Raw genomic sequence first — 15,369 nt, 5'->3', positions numbered from 1 at the left:
TGGTATTTGTTTTCCCTCAAAAAGAAAAGAATCAGTAATATATTCCTTCGCTTGTTTCCTTGGTTAATATCCTGCCTTTCATCAGTTCCACTGATCATAGGGTGGGTTACATCTTAACCAGGGATGTATCTGTCTGTTTTGGTTCTCTCAGCTTACAATTTTTCCAATCAATTCAGTTCACATTTCTGCAGCGATTTGCAATTTTTTTTAAATCCTCAAGAAAATCCATCAACATTTTAGTGTGAATTTCTCCTCATTTTTGTGTGCAATTTCACCTTACATACAGTCATAGCTTGAAAGTGGAACAGCATCCGTTCCAGAAGTACGTTCGACTTCCAAAACGTTTAGAAAGCAAAGTATGATTTCTGATTGGCTGCAGGAAGCTCCTGCAGCCAATTGGAAGCCACGGAAGCCCCGTTGCACATTCGGGTTACACAGAACGTTAGCAAACCGGAACACTCACTTCCAGGTTTGTGGCATCCGGGAGCCAAAATATCTGAGTACCAAGGGGTTCGGGATCCAAGGTACAACTGTACATTTTTTTGCAAAGTGATTTCCCCAAAATTAATGCATCATTGTGGGTTATTTTCACTAAATATGTCCATTTCAATGCAAACTTTAGCCTATTTAAAACATTCAGAAAACAATGAAAATCAATTAGAACTCCTGTCAACATCCCACGTGTCTGGAGAGGCTCGCCTAAACAAAAATGTTTTTAAGCATAAACCTATGGATTCAAATGACAAAAAAAGAGAGATTCTGGCTAAACATTGGGAAGAACTTTCTGACAGTAGGAGCTGCAGGGGGTTGGACTAGATGACCCTTGGGGGTATCTTCCAACCCTAGAATTCTTCTATTCTATGAGTAACCTGAATGAAGGCCCCTCTTTTAAGGGAATCATGCTGGTGTTGAAACAGCCTGGGGAACCCAAGCCACTAACAAAAAGCTCACTCAATGCATTCACTTTGCTGGCTTTCCCACAGCCACAGCTTCTGTGAGTTGTGTTTTGTTAAGGGTGCTTCTTCCATCACCGGTGTTTTGACTGAATATGTTATTTTTTCTGTTATTTTTTTAAATAATAATATTTATTAAAATTTCAAAGGCAATACAAAAATATGAAAAAGAAAAAAAGAAGACAAAAAGAAGACAAAAAGAAGACAAAAAGATACAAAATACAGAAAAAGAAAAATAGTTAAAAACAAATCAGTCATTCCATATCCTATCTTTCATCTGCCTATTTCCCTGACTTCCTCACACCTCCCTTTTTTTGTATCCTGATTCAGTCATTGTTTCAGCAAATCCTTTCTATATTTTAGCTTATAACCAATTAATTAACTCTATACATCCTATCCATCTTTCACCATATTCTGTTATTCAATTTACCTTACTTTATTTAACCTTGTCTTACCATAAAATACCTTAACCTTATCTTACCATAAAATACCTTAAAACTTAAAAACTTAATACTTATTTATCCTTATATCATTTCTGCTAAAGCCAGATAATTTCATTCCAACATTCTCCCTAATATTCATTAATTTTACACTAATTCCCAAAATAAAAATTTTTCTTTATAGACTCTTCCAATTTTCATCCAACGTCCCTTCTTCCTGGTCTCGGGTTATGTCAGTCCTTACTATCCATTCCATCTAGTCCATCAACCTGGTAGTCTGATATCCGAGGCTCTTAAGTCTCTTCCATGCCCCTTCTGCAGATCTTTTTCTTCTTGTTTATACTTCCACTTTTCCTTGTCTTTTGTTGGTCTCTTTCTTAGTTTCTTTCCTTTCTCCTTAGGGAGTAGGTCTCCGGGGAATTTCCACCCATACTCATGTCCATCTCCCCACATCAGACCTGCCCATTCCCCACAGTCCCACTCCCCACAGACATCAATATAATCCAAAAGATCTTTAACAACATATTTCAAAATCTCTCCAAAGTTGAGAGCCTCCTCAGCTCCAGACTCCCTCTGGCCTAATTCAAGTTCATTCTTCCAAAACAGCGGCTTATGCTCCCTCAGGGCCTCGGGTCTCTCCATTTGTGTTTCTTGAGGTAGCACCATAGCTTCCTCCATTATTATCTGCCCTTGCATTTGCCCAGTTGAACCAGTTTCCTGGATTGGTCCCTGTATGATTTCAATGTCAATATTCCCTATTTGTCCACATTCACTAATTGTAACAGTCATCAAATCCAACTTCTCATTCATAAAATCCAACTACTCATGCAACTGCTCCAACAAAGCACTTGTCTTGCAAAAAGCAAGCACCAGGACTTCTTCCAAACACATTTTTATTCAAGGTCACAGTCTGGTCCCACGATGTTAATCTCGCAGCTGTGAAATCCCCAAGTGAATAGCAACAATTTGACAAGCTCCCTCTAGAGGATACAATTTCTATTTGTGTCCATCTTTTTAAATCATGTCCAACAAAGAAAGTTACTTTCAATTTTCAAATATTTTGTTTCTTTAGAATGCAACAGGCAACACTGGAATCAATTTGTTTCTCTTTTTTCTTGCTATCTGTCAAAATGTTCCATTCACAGTCAATGGACGTCACCAATAATTTCTGTCTCTGACACCCCGTTCCCAGGTTTGAGACGGTGGAAACTTATTTTCCTTTACTCCCTCTCCAGCAGGCTTGAACCAGTTTAATTCCCCCCCCCCCTTTCTCCTGCTTCCAAGGGGGTTTTAATGGTTATAAATGAAGGAAATTTCGACCTTTGTAAAGCGACTTTCCAGGCTATTAGCTTACAAGATTTTTGCTTCAGTCTATTTACAGAAAGCGGAAGGCGGACTTCCTGTTTTGAACCTTCCCGCTTCGGTGCCAAATTAAGATATTTCTTGATCCAATTTTCTGTTTCTACTCATGGGTACTTGTTTAGAGTCCAATTGTCGTCAGGAAAGAGTCAGCGCTCTCCAGCAATGGCAATGCAGCTTCCCTCCATGAAAATTGCAGTCAGTTCGCAGCACCGCGCCGATCACCCTACTTCACTCCGGAGCCCCAAAATTGGGTCCCCCGCGAGTAGGGGAGGCGCTCCTGGTGCTCTGCCGAACCCCACGTCCCCAGGCTTCTTCCACCTGGGATTTCTAGCGGGTCCCCACCTTCGCCGTAGCGGGTAGACCCAGTTTCCACGGAGCCAGTTCCTCCGATCGGAGGAACTCCGCCATTTCCCCGATGGCGCTAACCCGGAAGTCCTGAATATGTTCTGATTGTGCAAATATATGCATTTTATGTGTGCATTGATTAAAAAAACCATTTAAAAGGGGGTGCAGGGTGCTGAGGGCTGAAAAGAGAGCCCTATTCCCCCCCCAATAGAATCAGAGATTTGTAGGCAGCGGCTTCCACCAAGATCTTGTGACAGCTCTGAGAGATCTCACTGGAAGCTGCCACCATGCAACCCCAGTAAGCAAGTTTTGGGAAAGGGTGTGTGGCACCTTCCTGGTTTTCCTCATGCGGCGATGCCCAAAGGTCATCCAGTCCAGCCCCCTGAAGTGCAGAGATCACAGGTGACAGATGGCCAGCCAACCTCTGCTTAAAAACCTCCAGTGAAGGAGAGTCCACCACTCCATTTTGCTGTTAAACCCTCACAGTGCTACAGTCCCAGAGTGTTGACAGTCAGTCCCTCTTCCCAGGGAACTGTGGGAATTGCAGCTCTGTTAAGGGAAATAGCGGGTCTCCTCTGCTAACCACTCTCAGCACGCTTAGTAAATGACACTTCCCAGGATTCTTTGGGTGAGGCCATGACTGCTTAAAACTTAAGTCATGTGACCTGTCAGCTGGTTTTCAGGCCTTACAAAGTCACAGCTTCCCTCAAAGAATCCTGGGAACTGTGGTTTGCTAAGGATTCTGGGAGTTATTGTTGTTGTTTAGCCGTGTCCGACTCTTCATGACCCCATGGACCAGAGCACGCCAGGCCCTCCTGTCTTCCACTGCCTCCCGAAGTTTGGTCAAACTCATGCTGGTAGCTTCGAGAACACTGTCCAACCATGGGAGTTATTAGGAGAGCCCTATTCCCCTCCCAGAGTTCCTTGATGGTTAAACCACGTTGAGAGTTGTATTTGTGAGGGTGGGGAAAGGGGTAAACTCTCAGCACTTTTAACAGCCTCCCAGAATTCGGGGGGGGGGGAACCATGGTTGTTTAAAATGTTTAAATGTATAGTGCAGATGGAGCCCTATTCTAGCAATTGGGAAGGTCAGAGGGATCCCAGCTGTTCTGAGATAGCATTCTAGGAAAAGTCTGGGCCGAATGAGCTTTCGTTTTCCCGTCAGCCCAGTGACTCTGGCCTCCTCCCCTCCGCACGCAAGCTGCTGTTCTTATCTGTGCCCATGCGCTGAGGACCCACAGGGTCACAATAACACAGCAGTGCTCTCTAATGTCATGGCCCTAGCGGACTGGAGAACAGCAAATGCAACCCCTTCTTATGGTGCAACCAGAGCAATCAATCTCTTGTCTCCTAGAACAGAACGGCCTGGACAGCCCCCCAGCTGCTTCATCCAAAGATAAAAGCAAAATATTCTCCCAACAACCCACTCTTCTGACAACATAAACCAAGGGAAAAGAATGTCCAAGGCTGATGTGAAGAAGGGAGTTCTCCCAACTGTGTTGTAAAGGGATGTCAACAGGCCGGCGTGACCCAGCGGGAAGGATGCAAGAGGCACTGTGCCACCTGTTGTGATCACCAGGTGGCGCCACTTGAAAAAACTAAGGTCTTCAAGAGAGACCATTGGTCCTGCTGGCTCCGTGTTGTCTGCGTTGAGGGTCACCCACATGATCATTCTGCTTGCCCATTTCTGAACCTTTTCCAACTGTACAATATCCATTTTGAGTTGAGGGGACCAGAACTGTGAACAGTATTCCAAATGCAGTTGCACCACAGATTTGTGAAATGTCATTTTTATTTTCTGTTGCTTTCCTAATGATCCCTAGCATGGAATTTGCCTTTTTCACGGGCTGCCATTACTGATATTTGTAAACCACACTGAGAGCCTTTTTCCTTCCCTAGCAGAAGAGCAGAAAAGAACATGCTTTTAAAATAATGAAGAATAAACAAGACTGCAGAGGGCTAGAGTCTTTAAAAAGACATTTTAACTCAATACAGTGGTACCTTGGGTTAAGAACTTAATTCATTCTGGAGGTCTGTTCTTAACCTGAAACTGTTCTTAACCTGAAGCACCACTTTAGGTAATGGGGCCTCCTGCTGCTGCCGCACTGCTGGAACACGATTTCTGTTCTCATCCTGAAGCAAAATTCTTAACCCGAGGTACTATTTCTGGGTTAGCGGAGTCTGTAACCTGAAGCGTCTGTAACCCGAGGTACCACTGTACCTGCATAGGCTTGTGCAAATAATATGCACAGACAGCTGGGTGGATTTTATGAGCTGAATATTGTCACCTGTTCCTTGCTTTCCTGCATGTCAAGTAATTCAGTGCTATGTAAGTTTGCTTTCTTTTGGCCGAGACTTTAAAAGCTTTTGTTGTTGTAAAATTTGCTATACATGCAACTTTGCAAGTCGCCAAAGCCTGCACACAGAGTCTTTGGCTCTCTCCCAAACTTCAACTGCTGATTGTCACATATCCCTGCACCCTCCTCTGACAGGGTTGCCACTTTCCCCAAGCTCTGATGGGCATCTCATTCCAAAACAGAGAGATCCCCAGTTATCAGGAGACCATCTCCTACCCATTAGCTCCTATTGATGGAAACATCAGTCAAGCCCCCGCCCCCCAACTATTAACCTCCAGTCTTTGTAGCAAGGGAATGGTATTCCACCATGTAACTGTCTATGAAAAACCAGAGGTTCGATTACCAGAGGAAGGTAGAAATCAAGACACACTCTGGAAATGATGCTTTCTGATCAGGAAGCTCTGCCCTGTAAGGAGCAATCAGTTCTAAATGTGCTTACTCAATAATAAGTGTTACTGAGCCTGACACCCTCTTTCAGTGCGATATGGATTGCAGCCTAAATCTCAAGATGCAAGAGGCCTGCCTCTGGTTTCTCATTCATGATTGAAATTTACTCTGCATGAAATTAGAGGCCCTCTCTTATTCTTTTTCTATGTTCTGGAGTTGAGTCTCCCTGTCTGACAGCTAGTTTTAAACCTAGTGTTCCACTAGCATCTGGTTCTCTGAGATAGACTGCTCCTATATATGGAGGCTTTGCTTAGCTTTCAGAGCTGTGCAGTTATTTATTACATTCATATTCCCTTTCTTGCAAGGAGCTCAAGGTGGCACGCTTGTGTCTTCCCCCTTTCCTACTTTTTATCCTTACAACAACCCTGTGAGGTGGTTTATGTTGAGAGCAACTGTCCCTGTCTTTTCCAAGGAGAACTAAAAGAGTGCTCTTCCCTCACCCGCTTCCTGGTCTGCTTTTCGGTACCAGAGCTCAGCACCAGCAAATGCAAAAAGACTACCGTACCTCTGAACACATGCAGAATGCACCTGAATCACCACAGGTTTTTTCTCCTGGCCCACAGAGATGTTGAACCTGGGACTTTCTGTGTTCAAAGCTAATGCTGAGCTAAGGTCTTTCCTTGGAAGTAACCCTCATTTGAACGCAGAGAGACTTTTACCTCCGAGTAAACATGGCTAGGGACGTGGGTGGCGCTGTGGGTTAAACCACAGAGCCTGGACCTGCCGATCAGAAGATCAGCGGTTCGAATCCCCGCAACTGGGTGAGCTCCCGTTGCTCGGTCCTTGCTCCTGCCAACCTAGCAGTTCGAAAGCACGTCAGAGTGCAAGTAGATAAATAGGTACAGCTTTGGCGGGAAGGTAAACGGCGTTTCCGTGCGCTATTCTGGTTCACCAGAAGCGGCTTAGTCATTCTGGCCACCGGAAGCTGTACGCCAGCTCCCTCGGCCAATAAAGCGAGATGAGCGCCGCAACCCCAGAGTCGGTCACGACTGGACCTAATGGTCAGGGGTCCCTTTACCTTTACCTAAACATGGCTAAGAGTATGTTGTAAACATAGCTGAGCATCAAGTGCCATTGACTTCCATAGAATTTACTCCCAGGGAGGCGTGCATCATTGGATCTCAACCTTCTTGTCTATATATAGCTGACCTGTACGTAAACGTTGTATTGATTATAAAGAATTTGCTCCCAAGAAAAGCATGCACTGAACTGCATTGCAGCCTTGCTCCTTATGGGTTCGATCATCAACTGCCCATCATCGAGTTCAATGGCGTTTACACTCGGTTAAGCATGCTTTGCAATTGTACTAAGTAGCTGGTATACTCAGAGTAGATTCATTGAAATTAATGGTCTTGAGGCAGAGTAGTGTAGTGGTTAGAGTGTTGAACTAGGACACCGAAGACCAGCTGCTGCCTCACAACCTAACCTACCTCACAGCGTTGTTGTGGGGATAAAATGGGGGACACACAACCATATACACCACCTTGAGCTCCTTGGAGGAAAAGGTAGGCTATAAATGCAGTAAATAAATAAGCCGATGCCATGAATTTCAACGGGTCTACTCTTTAGTAGAAGTTACTTGGACCCGATCTTAAGACTGCAACCCGATCTGCATTGGTAACTTGGAGGCAAGTTCCACGAAAACGCGACGGCGGGGCTTACTCCCGAGTAAATCGGCTTAGTTCTATGCGCCGTGTGAACCTACCTTGAGCACCTACATTCCTAAAACCTTTATTCCCACGTAAGGGTGTGCCCTTTCGGATGACTTCGACGGTGACTACGGCGATTATTATTATCGATCTCATTTAAAAAATCGTTTCCCACGGAGCATCTCATCAAAGCAATTAAGCTCGCCACGCAAGAATGCCATCCAGAAAACAGTTAATTACTATCAATTTCCTCTGTGAATCGTTTCCCACGGAACATCTCAGACCAGTTGTTTCCGCCACAAAAACACCTCGACGACAATTGCATCTCTGAAAAAAACAACTGTAACTATTTGCATAGAATGAAAACAAGAGCAACTATCGCCCACGCCAGGGATGGACAGCGTGGCGCCCACCCGATTGCTCGGGCTCCCGAACGCCTAGCGGTACCCCAGCGGCTTGCATGCCCAGTAGTCAGGGACGGTGGGAGTTGTAGTCCCAATATACCCCTGGAGTATGCACTCCTAGTCCTTTATTCCGTTTATTTCTATCCCACCTTTTTCTCCCAAGGAGCTCAAGTAGGTTGGCATGGTTCTCTCCCCCCCCCCATTTAATCTCCACAACAAGAGAGGCAGTGGCCGGTCCAAGGTCGCACCCAGTGAGCTTCATGGCCGAATGGGGGATTTTGAACCCAGGCCCCCCAGCTCCTAGTCCTGGGAACTGTAGTTTTCCTTTGAGTTACAATTCCCAGCACCCTTAACAAACTACAGTTCCCAGCAAGTTTTTTTTTGGAAGGGAGCCATGTGCTTTCAGTGTCCTTGATTTTACTCATTTATCACATTTCTATCCCACCTTTTCCTCCCAAGGAGCTCAAATTGGCCTATATGGGTCTTACCCAGTGGGCTTGATGGCCGAGGGGGGCGGATTTGAACCCGGGACTCTAACCAGTGCACCGCACTGCCTTTCATATGCCGGAATTGCTTCAACATATGCTGCAATTCCCAGCTGACGCGTAAAGATGAACCCGTGCGGTTCCCATAGGAGTTTTACTCCCGGGGAAGGAAACGTGCGGGCATTGCATCGCTGGGATCCCGTCCTTTGCAATCGCCCGGCCCCTCCCCTCCTGCGCCCTGCCCTCTTGGTCTCCTTTAAGAGGAGGAGCTGGGCCGGGCAGCTGGGAGGTTATTTGGAGCCCATGTGACGCGACGCTGCTCGGCTTCTTAGTAGCGGAGACTCTGGCCTGGCGTCGGATTCAAGGCGGGGAGCGCTGGGAGTGAAGGCGATCCGAGAGACCCGGGGCTTCGCTGCCGCCTTCGTCGTCCACGGAGTTTGCAGCCCACCCCGAGGTACATGCTCCGAGCTCGTGTGCATGCACGCACACACACAGAGAGAGATTTGCATTATTGCTCGCAAGACTCTTTGGCCGCTTTGTTCAGGGTAGGAGGAGGAAAAAGAACCCAACTGTCCTGCAACCTCAGAGTTGACGATAAGCCTTATTTTGCAAGCCCCGCCAACAAAACCTCTGATCCATGAGCAGGCTTCGGGAGGAATAATAATAATAAAAAGATCTACCTCGGAATGGTGTGCCCCGGATTTGTTGGGAGGTAAGACCGGAAAGTGGTGGGATATATCCGCGAAAGGGAGTTGTGTTTTCCCCCCTGCCCCTCCCCTGTTACCGTAAACTTGGAGTCTCTTGATTCGGAGTCGCTGCCCCTTTAGCTGCGTGTGAATGCAGATCCTCTCCGGATCAATGGATTCGCTGAATGTTTGACTCGCCCTGATGTTGTTGTAAGGGGCTGAAAGCCCTTTAGCAAAATAAACATGCCCTTTTGCTTATTTCTTTGCTTTTGAAATGGCATAATGTTGAGACAGCAGTCTTGGGGACACTTCCTTGACTCTTAAAAAAGTCCTGTCCGTGTGTCTATTTTACTAAGTAAGTACAGGATCGTAGTATGAATGCTCTTGCAGAAAGAAGTGCGGCTGTGGGATAATTTTGGAGCTGACAAACCCTGGGATGGCCTTATGCATGTTCCAAAAAGTTGAGCAAATTGGCGATTTGGTGTGTGTGTTTGCGAAAAGCCAGGAAAAACATTTATTTCTTCCTACTCGTGGCTGCCTGTATAACCGATACCTGAAAGCACTTCTAGGAACTTGGGAGCAGCTGCTTTCTTCTAAGTCAGATCTTTGCTCAGTATTGTCTACTCTGGCTGGCAGCTGTTCCTCTGGGGCTTCTGTCTTCCCACCCCCGCTTGGAGAGGCTGAGAATTGTACCTGTGGCATGCAGAGCCAAGTGTTCTGCCGCTGAGCCACAGTTCTTCACATTGGGAGTTTTGATTCCCATTGATCATAGACCCTCCCATTGAAATTGTAATCGGAAAGGGTGACAGCTGGATCTCACTCTGGACGTGTGGTTTTTATTAGATCTTAGCACGACTAGAAGTGGAAGCACTTTGACAGATATTTCAGGCATTCTCGAGGTCTCTTAAAACAGTTGCTCTTACAGAAGCAAACTTAACTTGACTCTCAGATGCACTTGTGCACTTTTCCTCCTTTCTGCCGGCTCGATCTTCCCATCACCCCTGCGAGGTAGGCCTCTGGGGAGCCACCGTTCGCACCGGTGTCTGGTTTCTGTATCCTATCTGGAACTGGCCTCCTTGAGAAAACACTTCTGAAAAAGCATTTGGTGCCATCGTCATGTTTCCCAGACCCTGGGAACCTTCCAAACTTCAGATGCTTTTCCATTCTCTCTGTACATCTGGAGAATGACTTGCCACAGGCCACCCACCGTGCCACAGGGCTGAGCTGGGGATCCAGCTGCCCTGCTGCTGAATCCCTATAGAAAGGGGCTCGGAAATATCTCCGTGGGCTTTGCTTGTTTGGGGCAGGAGTGGAGTGAAGGGAGGAGAAGAACCAGCATTTGAAAAGTTGGAGCCTGCCTGATTGCTTTTGCAAAAGCGTCTGCCGTTACCCAGGAGCACCAGATGTTTTTGTTTAGACCGCAGCTCCCATCAGCCTGGGGCCTGTTCTGCGGCATCCTTTACCTGTGTCCCAAATTGAGCTCATGGGTCAGCTGTGTGTGTAGCTTGGTGGCAGAGCACATGCTTTTCATGCAGAATGTCCCACTTTCAATCCCCTGTCACTCCAGGCAGGCCTGGGAGAGACTCCCTGTTGGAAAGCCTGGTGAGCTGCTGCCAGTCAGTTCAGGCAGTGCTAAGCTAGATGGTCAGAGGTCCTGACTTCTCCCAGCAGTTCTGCGAGACAGAGAGGTTGCAGTGAGCGATTTGCCTGCTCTTGGGCCCTTTATGACACCCCCCCGACTTTGCTTCTTTCTCTGAAGTGTGTGTCAGGGGTGGGATCCCTATCCTGTATGTCTATTTCTATTAATCAGGTTAGCTTTTAGTTGATTGAATTTGACTGGATCTGCAGGTAAGGGCTGTTTTTTTTTACAAAAAAGTTCAGAAGCAGAAAGCATAAAAAAGATGTTTACATCACAGGTAGCCAATGTGGTGACTTACAGGTGTTACTGGACTGCAATTCCCATTGCCCCTGACTATTGGACACACTGACTGGGGCGGATGGGAGTTGTTAGTCCACCACCATCGGAAAGGCAGCAGATTTCCTCGCTGCAGGAAGCCAAGTTACAGGGAACCAGGCAGAGGGCCTTCTCGGTAGTGGCACCCACCCTGTGGAACACCCTCCCACCAGAGGTGAAAGAGAAAAACAACTACCAGACTTTTAGAAGACATCTGAAGGCAGCCCTGTTTAGGGAAGCTTTTAATGTTTAATAGACTATTGTACAGTGGTACCTCGGGTTATAGACGCTTTAGGTTACAGACTCCGCTAACACAGAAATAGTACCTTGGGTTAAGAACTTTGCTCCAGGATGGGAACAGAAATTGCGCTGCGGGCGGCATGGTGGCAGTGGGAGGCCCCATTAGCTAAAGTGGTACCTCAGGTTAAGAACAATTTCAGGTTAAGAACGGACTCCAGAACAAATTAAGTTCTTAACCAGAGGTACCACTATATTTTAATATTCTGTTGGAAGCCGCCCAGAGTGGCTGGGGAAACCCAGCCAGATGAGCAGGGTATAAATAACAAATCATTATTATCATTATTCCCGGCCATGTTTGATTAAATTAAAAGCCAGAGCAGGCACTCGTGCAGAGATACAACAGTGAGCCTCCTTTTTCTGGATGGTGCTCCCAGCTCCAAGGAGCCTTTAGACCAGAACCTGTGGACCCTCTGGGTGCTGCTGATATAAAACTCACACCATTCCAGACCATTGAGTATGCTGACTGGGTCTGATGGGAATTGGAGTCCAACATTAGGAGATCCAGAGTTCCCCACTCCTAATTTAGATGGTGAATGTACATGTCCTAAATGTATTGTTGAGGAAAGGCCTTCCTTTATAGATGTGAAGGCAGGGATGCCTCTCCTAGGACAAATACCTTGAATTACTTGCATGGGGGGGGGGGGGAAATCTGCCTGATTTTAGGGGAACTTTTTCAAAGTTTTTTTTCTATTCACCTAGTAGCTGAAGTGGTTTGAAACATCACAGCCCTATTCCCCCCTCATATGACATATTAAGAGAGAATATATATTGTCTTTCTCGTATAGATATAGAAAATACATTTGTTTTGTAAAAAAGAAAAACAAACCGTAGTATGGGAAACCATAGCTTCTGCCCTTGAGGTGTGTGTCCAATGAAAGTATTCTGCTAGGACCCAACGCTTTGCCAGTGGTTCCTTTGCCAACCTGGTGCCCTCCAGATGTTTCAGAAGTGAGAGCCCATTAGGGGTGGGTGATTTCTGGTTTGCTACATCGCGATATATCACCAGCTAAACATGGTTCAGTGGAACAATGTAGAGGCGAGCCCATCAACTGTGTCTGAGGCGGATGGAAGTTGTGGTCCAAAACATCTGCACCACATCTTGCTGGCCTGGCCCTGCATGTAGTATAAGGAAGACTGATCTGTCAGCTAGGATGCTTCCCGTTCAGGTCCTGTTCATGCTGCCTTGTCGACTGAATTTGTGCCAGTTGCTCTCAGCAGTACAACAGCTTTATAGGTATTGAAGCCATGGCACGTGAAGGAGTCCAAACCACTTGAAAGATAAGGGGACAGAGCATCTGCTTTGCATGCAGAAGGTCCCAGGTTCAAACCCCAGTGTTTCCAGGTAGGGCTGGGAAAGAGTCCTGGCTGAAACCCTGGTGAGCTGCTGCCAGCCAGTGTAGACAATATTGAACTAGATGGACAACTTGCCTGACTTGGTATAAGGCAGTTTCCTATGTTCCTTGAAGCCAGATGCCCAAATCACTACCTCTTTCTCTCTGCCTTATTCTGTGAACCGCCCTGAGACCCCCAGGTATAGGGTGGTATATAAATTCTATTATTATTATTATTATTAATTAATACCGTATTTTACTGTGTATAACACGCCCCCATGTATAAGACGCCCCCTATTTTTGGGGACTCCAAATTGAGAAAATGGAGGGAGATTGTATCAGTGTAGAAGACGGCCCACAATTTTGAACAGAATTTTTAAATTAAAAAAACCTAGCCTTATGCACAGAAAAGTACGGGGCTTCTTGTGAAAATGTGGCTTCTAATTTTTTATTTTTTTTAAATTTGCCGTTCTGCTGTTAGGTTGTCTGTAACTTTTAAGTCCTGCTTTTAAGTCCTGCTCCAAGTAGACCCATTGAAATGAATGGGGCTAGAGGTGGTTCCTGGCCATTCATTTTGAGGGGTCTACTAGTGAGTAGGACCAGCACTGAGTGCAGCCGGTTGTCTCACCCCTCTTGCAGGGCTGTCCTGATAAAGGTGCCAGAGGCCATTCGTGAGAAATTTGCAGCTGAGGGTTGGGAGGGTGCCCTGTAATTGTCCCCAACGATTAGCTGCAGGGTTGAGCAACAGCGTGCTTCTTTTTATCGGCAGGCCGAAGCAATTAGCATGTTGCAGAGAAACACTTCCCAGCCAGAGGTCAGGGCGTTCTGCAGGTGAGATCGCTTCAGCTTTCAGAGTAAAACAGAAACAAACAAAAGTCCGACCTCGAAGGGAGAGCAGTATTTATTTAGTATGTGTGCTGAGTCACAGAGGGGTCTAAGAAATCTTCTGGAGAAAGTATGCCATGCAGCCACTTTCGCAATGCGCCCAAGTCACAGCAACACAGGAAACTTGCCTTCTGTTGAGTCAAGCGATTGGTCCATCTAGTTCAGTGTCAACTACACTGACCAGGAGTGGTCCTTTCAGCTGGGGCAGAGAAATCCTGGTTCTGAGAGCTGCCTGGGAAGCTGGCGTGTTGTACGTTCACTTACAAGCGCAGGGGCGTCTCTGGCCCTCCAAGCCTTTCCGTGTGGCCCCTGGAGTTCTCTCCAGGCCACACCCCTTGTCACACTCTCCATAGGAACCTAGGAGAAGCCTGACTTACTCAGACCCTTGGTCCATCCAGCTAGCTCTATTGGGGGCAAGAGAATCCAGCGAGAACTTTCTCTTCCTGTAACTTCAGGTCTGGCAGTAGACGCATTTAAATAAAACCTGAAAAGGCCTTTGTCTTAGAATTGGAGAACAGCATGTCTTATCCGAGGAACAAGACAAGTGTGCTAATTTATTACTAGGAAGCAAGATGTGATCTTTGGTTCGTTCTTTCTCTCTCTCTCCCTGTCCTGTCCCGAACCCAGATGACCCCGGTTTCCTCGTGTGACTTACAGGGCCTCTAATTGCTTCTGTGCCTGGTTTCCCCTCTTCCTCTATACGGTCTTGTGCAAAGCATAGCTCTGGGCGGGGCATGCACCCTTCTCCAGCGCACCATGTGCAATGCTCAGTGCAAGTGGCGCTCTTAAACCAGTTGGATGAACTGCTCACATCAGCAGATGGGGTGGCATAGGTGGCAGGCCAAAGGGGGTCCATGTAGCCAAGGACCCTGTCCTCACAGTCGCCAGCCACATGCCCCAGTGGGAAGCACGACCTGAGCGCATCAGAATTCTGCCTACCTGTGATTCTCAGCAAACAGGGTTCAGAGGCACAGAGTACAGGTTGATCAAACATAGCCGTTGTGGTCCGTAGATTTCTCCACGGACCTTTGTAATCCTCCTTTAAAGCCATCACTACATGTCAAGGGAGGAACGCGGTTGGCGCTGTGGGTTAAACCACAGAGCCTAGGACTCGCCGATCAGAAGGTCGGCGGTTCGAATCCCCGCAACGGGGTGAGCTCCCATTGCTCGGTTCCAGCTCCTGCCAACCTAGCAGTTCGAAAGCACGTCATAGTGCAAGTAGATAAATAGGTACCGCTCCAGCGGAAGGAAACCGTGCGCTGCTCTGGCTCGCCAGAAGCGGCTTAGTCATGCTGGCCAAATGACCTGGAAGCTGTATGCCGACTCCCTTGGCCAGTAAAGCGAGATGAGCGCTGCAACCTCAGAGTTGGTCACGATTGGACCTAATGGTCAGGGGTCCCTTTACCTTTACCTTACATGTCAAGGGAGTGAATTCCGTAACTATGCGCTGTGCTAAAAAACAAAAGCCTGTCACGGATTTCCCACAGTTCAGCTTCACTGAATGATCCTAATCTTATGAGGGAGAAGCACGTCTCTCCGTTTTTCATGTTGATCTTTACTAAACCTTGATTGTGTGGGTGTGTCTGTCCTGACCTGTTTATTTATAACCCATCTCTTTCTGCAAGGAGCTAAAGGTGGTGTGCATGGTTCTCCCCCTCCTCATTTAATCCCCACACAACAACCCTGCGAGGCAGGGATTGGCCCAAGGTCACACTCAGAGAGTTTCATGGCCAGTTAGGGGATTTGAATCCTGGTCTCCCTGGTCCCAGTC

General features: G+C 46.9%; 1 protein-coding gene across 2 annotated transcripts in view; it reads left to right on the top strand.

Annotated features, from left to right (window-relative positions):
* The first annotated feature begins 8,730 nt into the window (after positions 1 to 8,730).
* The window catches only part of SPSB1 (splA/ryanodine receptor domain and SOCS box containing 1), a 36,231-nt gene continuing 29,592 nt past the window's right edge, over positions 8,731 to 15,369 (top strand). Inside the window, exon 1 of one of the 2 annotated variants that reach the window (XM_083628966.1) lies at positions 8,731 to 9,154. The gene's annotated coding sequence lies outside the window, so the exon portion shown is untranslated. The remainder of the gene's footprint in view (positions 9,155 to 15,369) is intronic. The other variant, XM_083628967.1, reaches the window with a different exon arrangement.

Source organism: Podarcis filfolensis (genome assembly GCF_964270895.1).
Source record: "Podarcis filfolensis genome assembly, chromosome: 8".
Classification (NCBI taxonomy): domain Eukaryota; kingdom Metazoa; phylum Chordata; class Lepidosauria; order Squamata; family Lacertidae; genus Podarcis; species Podarcis filfolensis.
The sequence above is the reverse complement of the archived record's forward strand: the minus strand, read 5'-3'. Positions and strand labels throughout refer to the sequence as shown.